Below are 10,479 nucleotides of genomic sequence, written 5' to 3' on the forward strand. Positions count from 1 at the left end.
ATAGGTAAGTTAAATTTATTCACCAGACTCGGTTAAATTACATTTTAATGGATTTCTGCCTGATTTAGATTTATTCAAAAATTTAGTTTAATATAAACGCGAATTATTATTTCCCTTATAAAATTAATAGAGTTAAAATATTTTTTTTTACCATGACAATTTCGTTTAGAATTTTTTTTTTTTTAAAGCTTCGAGTTCTTTTGATTTTTAATTAGGAAATTAATTTTAATTAATTAATATTGACTAATAAAAATAAAATAATAATAAAAAATATTTTTATTGAAATAAAATTATTATTATTTTTATTATTATTATTACTATCGTTAATATTAATGAAGAAATTTTATTTCTTTGACTTTTTCTCATCTTTTGCTAGATTTACTTTTTTATTTATTTATTGATTAAAAAAAAAAATAGTAATTACATGAAGTGAAAATTTTTTTCCTAATTAAAAAGCTAAGAACTCGAATAAAAAGGAAAAAAATGTTTGTTTAATTATAAAAAGTTTGTTCACTAAGTTAATAATTAAAAATATAAACGCTAAATATATTATTATAATTTTAGTATAATTTTTTTAAACAAAGACTCAGGCGCATAAAACCAAAGATATTAATTAATAAATTAGTCACCGTTGAATATTGTGATCATGATCGTAATTAATTGACAGTCATGATCAGGCGCACAAAATGGCATTTATTATTATAATTATTATTATTATTATTATTATTATCATTATATAAATTGTAGCCCTTTGCACAAAGACAAACAGAAAGGAAAAACGTACACATTGAGAAAAAAACAGCAATTTCTTGTAAAAAAAAAAAAAAAAAAAAAAAAAAAATTGAAAAAAAAATACACAAACGTATAGGAAAAAAAATGTTGAAAAAGACACTTGTTTGGAGACACTCAATTTAAAAGTTAACATTCACAAATTGTGCGAATTTTTTTTTTTTTGAAATCAAATAATGCATGAAAAAAAAATAAAATTAAACCAAAAAAAAATTTATAGATAAGATTCCATCCAAGAATAAAAAAAAAATGTAATAAAATAGATCATTTTTATCAAGGAAAAATTATAAAAGAAAAAAAATCTTTTTTCTTATATTATATAAATATATATATGTATTTTATAAAATCCTTCACATATTCTAAAATTTCTTTGAATTTCATGCATTATTTCATTTCATTTTTCATCTTGTTCGCGTTATTTATATATATATGTATATTTCGTATGTAATATGAGATTTTGCAAAGTTATTTTAGTTTTAAGGGTAAAAAAAAAAATTATTCTACTCTGTCAACAGAAGTATTTTTTTTTTTTTTTTTTTTTTTTTTATGGAGTTACATCTGTATGTATGAGAAATGAAATTGCGATTGTGCGGAAGCTGAGATATAAGCAGAATATTAGTATATACGGACAGTGTTTCGAAATCACTTTATTAATATTAAATTTTTTTTTCATCCTTTTTTTTTTTTTTTTTTTTTTGAAAAAAGAAAAAAAAAGTTGTCCATGAGATGGAATTTTAAAAATGTAGAAATAAGCTTAGAGATTATGGCTTCAGCATTTAGCCTTAAGGTAATTATCGCGAGATGCAACAAAAAAATAAAGTATTAATTGTAAATTAATTGTCAATTTACAATAATATAAATTTCCTTTTTTTTTTTTGTTTAAAACTTTTTTTCTTCTCCCACGATAATGACCTTAATAGAGAAAGAGAGAGAGAGAGAAAAAAAAGGTATATGACTTTATAAATCGTTAAAATGATTCAAGAGAGCGTGTACTTTTATGATTAGGGATATATATATATATATATAGTGTTCAGATGGGAATGAAGTTTAGCAAATAAAAAAAAAAAAAACTGTACAGTGCAATCGAGCAATATAAAAAATTATATTTTCAAATTTTCGTTAATTTTTACAAAAAATTATTTACGAAAAAAAAAAATTAAAATTGTAATTTCGAAACACTCTGTATGTAAATATTATATAGAAAGCTTGAAATGCATTTAAAATACTATTAACTTTTTACATATATATATATTATATATATAAATATATATAATGCGTATATATTTATATATTTTTCCGTCGGAATTTAGAATTAGGTAGAAAAAAAAAAACCTACATTGAATTATATTCTAATTTACTATTTCAATTATTATTAAAGGGAATTTAGCTGTAAGTCATCATTATAGATGCTATTATAGTTGTACGAATTATGCAAGTTGTACAATTTGTCATAAAAAAAAAAAAAAAAATTTTTTAGTACCTATTAAAAAAAAATATTGAAAACTTAATACTATAAATAAAATACACGAACGAAAGTTTTTTGCAAATCTTGAAAAAAAATGTGAAATAGACGCTATTTAGTTTGCTCAATTTTTTTTTTTTTTCAATTTCCACTAATTTATTATTAACTGTTTGTTAAAAAGTTGAAAAAAAAACAATATGAATTTAAATGTGTCGAGTTTGATGCATTTATATAGATAGTTTTTAAGTATGATGGTATGTGATTCCGTCAAATTCCGTGAACTTTCTTATCTTCGGATAGCGCCGTATTGCCTTACATATGACGAAGTAAAAAACATTTTCTTTTTATGATTGTATACATAATAATGACTATTATAGAAAAAAAAAATGAATATTGTTTGCATCCTAGAATTCAAATTATTTTCAATGCTATTATTATTATTGAATTCAATGAGTTTTTCAACTGGATTTGATTTTGAATATTTTATCATTGATGAAAACAGCGCATATTTATTATTATAGTATAATTATTATTATTATTATATATGTATATTATATAATAATACTAAAATGACATTGCGATACCAGAAAATTAAAAAAAAAAAAAATGAAAAAAAAGGAAAAAAAAAACTAGTACATTTATCAACGATAAGTAATGAGAATGTATAAAGTGTATTTTGCTTCTTCCTACTACAGTGCCGTTTATACTATTTTTTACTGTAACTAATTAGATTTGGCTGATTCGGTACCAGCAGCATTATAATGATGTATTGTTCAGGGGATAAAAACCATTCGTAATCCTGCGTCAGAAAAAAAACAATTTTTTCTTCCAAAATGCAACTTTGTAGAGATTTTTTTTTTTTTTGTAAAAAAAAAATTATTGCATAAAATTACATTAATTTGTAGAATTAATTTACAAGGACTTTAAACGATTTTTTTTCTATTTATTTTATTGTAAACAGGATTTTAATTAATTTTATTTAATTTTTAATAATTTTTATTAAATAATTGAATTTTTGATAAATTAAGTATTCTCTTACGTTATATAATGGAATAATTCGTAATTATGTTATAAAAAAAAAAATATATATAATTTTTTTACAATATTTTAAATTATAAAAGAAATTTTTCAAAAATTATATTTTCAATGAAAAGATATTGTTTTTTGTTTCGACTTATATTAGTAAATTATTTGGTATAAAATTTTAATGACTAAGGTCTCAGTTTTCATTTAATAAGTCAATATTTATTCTTTTAATAATTAATACTATAATTTGAATTAACATTAACATAAATAGACGTTTCGACATTTCACGTATATGTCATTATCAATACATCTGTAACATTATTTAATTGAATTTATAACATTTTATAGGTTATATATATCAGCACAAAATTTTAAAATTACAACATTTATTTATATATATAACGTTTTTAGTTATAGAAATTCATTAATAGTTTTTTATGTCAGTGAACATTGTCAGGCTCATTAACAATTATAAATAAATAGACATTGATAAATAATAATTTATGTTATTTATGATAAAAGTCAAGAATACATAAACATGACACTGAAAGGTTATGATAACACTTTAAGAGAAGGAGTACATTATAATAATGATGACTGTAATGAAGATCTATTGCAGATGGCGCAACTTGATAATAGGTGATTAACTATATAGGCTGATAATATAAAAAAATTATAATTATTTTTTATTAAAAAATGTGAAATACTTACAAAATACAGTGGAAATATATCAGTAAAAAAGATATTTGACTATAATATTGATTAGCGACTATTAAACTTTTATTAATTTTAAATTTTTTAAAAATTATTAATAATAAATTCAATCTTATTATACAATTTTATAAAAAAAAAAAAAAATTTTAAATTTTAACGCTGATCAAAGAAAATAAAGGAAAAAGCAAAACATAATTTTAACCAATTTTAATATAAATTTTTCAAAAATTTATATAAATTTTGTTAAAATTGATTTTTTATATTATAAAATTTTGAGAAAATTTTTAAATCGTTAAATTTGACTTCTAATTACAGAAAGTAAAAAAAAAACATAATTTTAACAAAGTAAAATTAATAATGAAATTAAAAATTTTTGCATAGAATTAAAAATAAATCTGATTTTTTTTAACTTTGTTATTTTTTTTCTTTTCTCTCAAATCTTCTTATAATACAATTTTTTAAAAATTAATTTTAACCAAGTTTTCTCATCTATATTATTTACTGAAATATTCTCTCTCTCAAAAAAAAAAAAAAAAAAATGTGAATGTTAAATTTTTCAAAAAATATTTTATTTAAAATATATACAGTGAAAAAAATTTATTTTTTTTAAATAAAATCTTAAAATATTTTTAATAAAATTCAACAATCAGATCGTTGAATATTTCAGTGAATAAATAAAAGGTTTAAAAATTGAAAAATTCTTTTTTTTTCGTTAAAATGTTAATTTTGATTTCAAAACATAAATTACTATGAAAAATTTATTTCTTTTTTTCTTTAAATAAAATTGTAAATTAAGAAATAATTACGATTATTCTGTTTTGAAAAGAAAAATAGTAGAAAAAAATTATTTGACAATTAAATTTCACTAAAGAGTTGCATTTTGGAATGTAAAATTCAATTTTATTGCTACTGTCGATTCAAAAGCCATTGTAATCTTTATAAAAAAAAATAAAAAGAAAGAAATAAAGTTCTGTGATGCATGCAGATATACAGCAGGGCAAATTAATTCCATTATTCAAGCAAATATTCAAGCTAGAAGTAACAACACTTAAAAGACAACAAACAGACATAATAATTACTTAAAAAAATAAACAAACAAAATAAAGTGGTACAATAGTACTATAATTACTATATTGAAAATTATATACAACACTAATGTATAACAATGAGGTACATAAAGCAAAGGAGGATTGATAAGTAGTTGGCAAGTAGGCTGATTTAGAAAAAAAAAAAACACGACACGTTTAATATTATAATAAAGAATAAAAAATAAAAAAAAAAAACATAAAATATCCTAATGCGAAAGAGATTATAGTAGTGTGGCATAGCATGCCTGAATTAGAGTGTGTGCTGATGTACTGATGTAGGGAAGTATGCTGGTGAATTGTGACAGGATTCGAAAAATACGCGAATCTTTTTATAATAATTATAATGACAAAAAAAAACAAGCGCCAGGCTTTTAGAAAAAAAAACAATATTTCTCTTATCATTCTGCAATCATTATATCATTTTTTTTCTCTTTAAAAAAAATCATATTATGCTCTCTAAAATATAATACACTATATGCGACTAATTATCATGTCCCCCGTAAGTTTCTTCATTTTCGAAAATTTAATATGTACTTTTGTAAAGAAAAAAAAAACACACACACACACAAAGTACATATAGCTATGTTTTATACATTTTTTGTAAAAAAGAAAAAAAAATACGCCCAAAACTTATTTCCATTGGGAAAATATTCTTGTATATCTCATTGACAAAAAATGTTACCGATTTTCGTATATGAAAATTTAAAAAAAAAAATAATTCTTTTTGACATTGTTTACAAAAATAAATCTTGTATACAATATTCGCTTATATAAATATAAAAATGAGCATTGATGATAAATTTGCTCATAATATGTTGGTTTATTATTTTGTATAACAGAATACAAAAAGCATTTTGTAGGTTATGTTTGCAGAATAAGAAAAAAAAAACATTAGTCACAGACGAAACTATGTACAGATTTAACTGCGGCAATCATTTAGAACCACTACTTTATCGAATTTTTTTTTTTTCACTTGATTAAAAAAAAAGATGGAAAAAGAAGGCTTTCTTTCTATATAGACGATTGATGAAGATTAAAGAAGTCGCGCGCAAAATGATTCGAGACTGTATAACAAAAAAAGAACTTTAATCAATTCTTTCAGCCTATTTTTATAAGATAATATATAAATCATATGTTTTCATAATAAATACTATTGAGAATAAGATGCGAATACGAAACGATTGATATCGGGTGAAAAAAAACAAATAATTCATTAAAGTTGTGGTTCTAAATAATTATTTTTTAATGCACTGATACCGAAATGCACGACTGAAAAATAAAAAAAAGTAATTTTTTTTTGCGTTATGGACATTCAACCATTATTATTATTATTATTATTAATAGTGAAATGTATATGGTTGTAAGAATACGCGATATTACCAGTCGTTATTAAAAAAAAAAAGAAAAAAAAACCTATTCGTTGCGAATGATAAAAAAGCTTGAATTCTTTCGTATGGTTATGGGGCAAAGATCGTAGACGTTAATTATATTAATGTTTACAAAAAAAAAAAAAAAAAAAAAAAAGATGGTATATCTGTGAGAAAATGAAAGTCACGGATTATACAAATCATTGAAAGATAGAAGAGAGAAAAAAAATGAAAAAAAAAAAACTGACACTGGCAGGAAAAGTGGAATAACTGTAGATTTGAAAAGTTATTTAGCCAGCAGACTGCTGTTCATAGTGCCCTGTTATAGTGGGTTCTAAAGACAGAGTGCCGGAGTTGAAAAAAAATGCGTTTCAATTTGTAAACAAAAAAAAAAATTGAATAATTGAATTTATAACTCAGGTAATCCAAGTATAACAAAATATACAGTGATGTTATTTGAAATACTGTATACTGCTTTCATATCATTGTCGTCAATGCGACTTAATAATCGGCATCAATGAGGATTTTTCATTCATTTGGCAAAAAAACAGGAAAGGAAATAAAATTGAATTTCAGCCATTTTTTTTTTATTTGTGAAACTTGACTGACACAACCTAACCTAAATTTGATTTAAAATTTTTAAAGAAAAATTGAAATATAATTTTAAAAAAATTTCTTGTTTTCGCCTATTTAAAAAAATAATTTTAATTAAAATTAAAACATGCGAATGAATAAAAAATTCATCATAATTTTGCCGAATACTTTAAGAGAATGACTAGTATTTTTTACCATCAAAAAAATCGAGAGAGGCTTATTTTAAATGACAAATATAGCATTTACTCGAAGATTTTTTTATATAGAAAATTTCTTTTCATTGCGTTTTATTCTCGTATTGTTTTTTTTTTTTTTTTTTTTTTTTTTTTTTTTTTTTTTTTTTTTTTTTTTTTTTTTTTTTTTTTTTTTTTAATTTTGTATTTTTCATCGCAGTCATATATAAGCCGCATACGATTCCTATTATATTAAAGAAAAAAAGAAAAGAAAAGGAAAAAATAAATAACGGAATGCTCCGCACTCTGACCGTAGGATCCTGATCTATTTTTCAGAATACGCTATTGTGATTATTAACTACATGATACATTTAAAAAAGTCGAAAAATCACAAAAAAAAAAAAATATCTTATACTATCGTTTTACAATAATTTTGAGCAACTATTCCGTAATGTTATAATTACGCAATTAACAATAATTACTGCATTACAAAATATTATATTTAGTACGATTAGAAGGTAAAGTTGCTATCAGATTAATGAATTAAGTACAATATAATAGTATGCATTCATTAGTCTTTATATATAAACCATAAAATTAATCATTCTAATCAATGCGAATTGGCAAAAAAAAAAAAAAACATAATTAATATATTTTTCAATTTTTACGTTCTCTCCATATATTTAAAATATGACAAACTCTACAATCTTTCAGAAAATAAAAAAAAAACCTTGATTTTTCTTGTCGCTATTTATAATTAATATACAATATATTATTTTTCTTTCTTTCTATACACTTTTTTAAAAATAAAAAAAAAACTTACTTTATACAATAATACGATAGATTGTATCATGAAATATTAAGTAAAAATAAATTTGATTAGGTAATAAAAAATAATTATCGTTGTTTTTTACTTTATATATTCCTTTCATATTTTCCTTGTTACTATATTAATTTCAGATTAATTTAAATATTTTTATTTTCCTGCATTCACATCAGTCGGTAAGGTAAATTCTTGCAAGCAGCTAATTTTTTATATTTTCATTTTCCTGCATTCACATCAGCCGGTAAGGTAAATTCTTGCAAGCAGCTAATTTTTTATATTTTCATTTTTCTGTTTTACCATCAATTGATAAGGTAGATTCCTTTAAATTCGGTAATTTTTATATATTCATTTTCCTGTTTTACCATCAGTCGGTAAGGTAGTTTTCTACGCCGATAATTTTTATCTGGTTCTTTTTCTGTTTTACCATCAGTCGGTCAGGTAGATTCCTGCACGTAGCTAATTTTTATATTTTCATTTTACTGGTTTACCATCAGCCGAAAAGTAAATATATTTTTATTTACTGTTTTACCATCAGTCGATAAGGTAGATTTTTACGCCGATATTTTTATTGTCATTTTTTGTTTTACCAGCAGTCGGCAAGGTTGATTCGTGTAAGTAGGTTATTTTTTATTTTTCATTTTACTGTTTTACCAGCAGTCGGTAAGGTAGGTTCCTGTAATTGGTTATTATTAATATTTACATTTACTATTTTACCATCAGTCGGTTAGGTAGATGTCTACGCCGATAATTTTTATAAGGTCCTTTTTCTGTTTTACCAGCAGTCGGTAAGGTAGATTCTTGCAAGTAGGTAATTTTTATATTTTCATTTTTCTGTTTTACCATCAGTCGGTAAGGCAGATTCCTGCTAATAGGTATGTTTATCTTTTTATTTTACTGTTTTACCATCAGTCGGTAAAGTAGATTCCTGCAAATAGGTATTTATTATCTTTTCATTTTACTGTTTTACCATCAGTCGATAAAGTAGATATCTTGAAAAAAGTATTTTTTTCTATTTATATTCACTGTTTTACCATACGTAGGTAAGGTTAATTTCTACGCCAATAATTTTTATATTGTTCTTTTTTGTTTTACCAGCAGTCGGTAAGGTAGATTCTTGCAAGTAGATTATTTTTTATATTTTCATTTTTCTGTTTTACCATCAATCGATAAGGTAGATTTCTGTAATTGGGTATTTTTAATATTTTCATTTTTACTGTTTTACCATCAGTCGATAAGGTAGATTTCTGTAATTGGGTATTTTTAATATTTTCATTTTTACTGTTTTACCATCAGTCGATAAGGTAGATTCCTTTAAGTAGGTAATTTTTTGTATTTTCATTTTACTGTTTTACCATCGGTCGGTAAGGCAGATTCCTGCAAATAGGTATTTTTTATATTTTTATTTTACTGTTTTACCATCAGTCGGTAAGGTAGATTTCTGTACATCGTTATTTTTAATATTTTCTTTTTACTGTTTTACCATTAGTCAGTAAAGTAGATTACTGCAAGTAAGTATTTTTATATATTTTTATTTTATTGTTTTACCATCAGTCGATAAGGTAGGGCATATTTAAATAAATACGAGATATTTTTCTTTTTTATAATTTTCAGAGAAAATGTTAATTTATTAAAAGTGTAAATTTTACAATCTGAATCATGTCAAAATATAATAGGTATACGGAATGCTTGGAATATATTTATATATATATATATATATTATATTATTATAGAATAAGAATTTATTAATAAAGTAACATATCTAAATAATTTTGTTATTAAAGCTGTGAAATTCAAATTGTCTTTTTTTTGAGGGGGTGGGAAATGTTTCTTGACTTTTTTTTAAATTGACGGTATTTAAAGATTTAATACATTTTTCTGGATTGCTAGCATTTTCACACATGTCTTACAAAATATTGGTTCTCAGGCACCTTTTTTTAATTTTTTTTTTTTTATAAATAATATAATTTTGAAGATTTTTTTATACAATTGTCTGTTTTTTTTTTTGTTTTGTTGTAACATGAGTTACATAGAGATATAACGAATAAGAAATATAAACCTTAGAATTTACAAGTGTACGAAGAAATATTCTAAAATATCAATAACTTTGTTTTTGACTTTACAAGTTTTTTTTTCACTCATTTTGTTTCACAAAGTCTATTAACATTAAAAAAGAAATATATTTTTTACAAAATAAAATTTAATACTTAACATTAAATTTTTTTTCTTTTTTCTTTTTTTAATTAAACTTTCCTATCTCTGGTGGAAGTTTCAAAATGTACTTCATAGACATTTTGAATACATATGTATACACAATTTCAATTAACTCCAGAACACTTGCAAAATTTATCATCCAAAGTGTACATTAATTACACACTAAAATCCAATCGATTTTACGCAAATATTTACATTCATTATCATGATGTGCAAAGTTTTAACAGGC

This window comes from Leptopilina boulardi, unplaced genomic scaffold, assembly GCF_019393585.1.
Source record: "Leptopilina boulardi isolate dan_hultmark-lab unplaced genomic scaffold, ZJU_Lbou_2.1 LbouV2_300, whole genome shotgun sequence".
Classification (NCBI taxonomy): Eukaryota; Metazoa; Arthropoda; class Insecta; order Hymenoptera; family Figitidae; genus Leptopilina; species Leptopilina boulardi.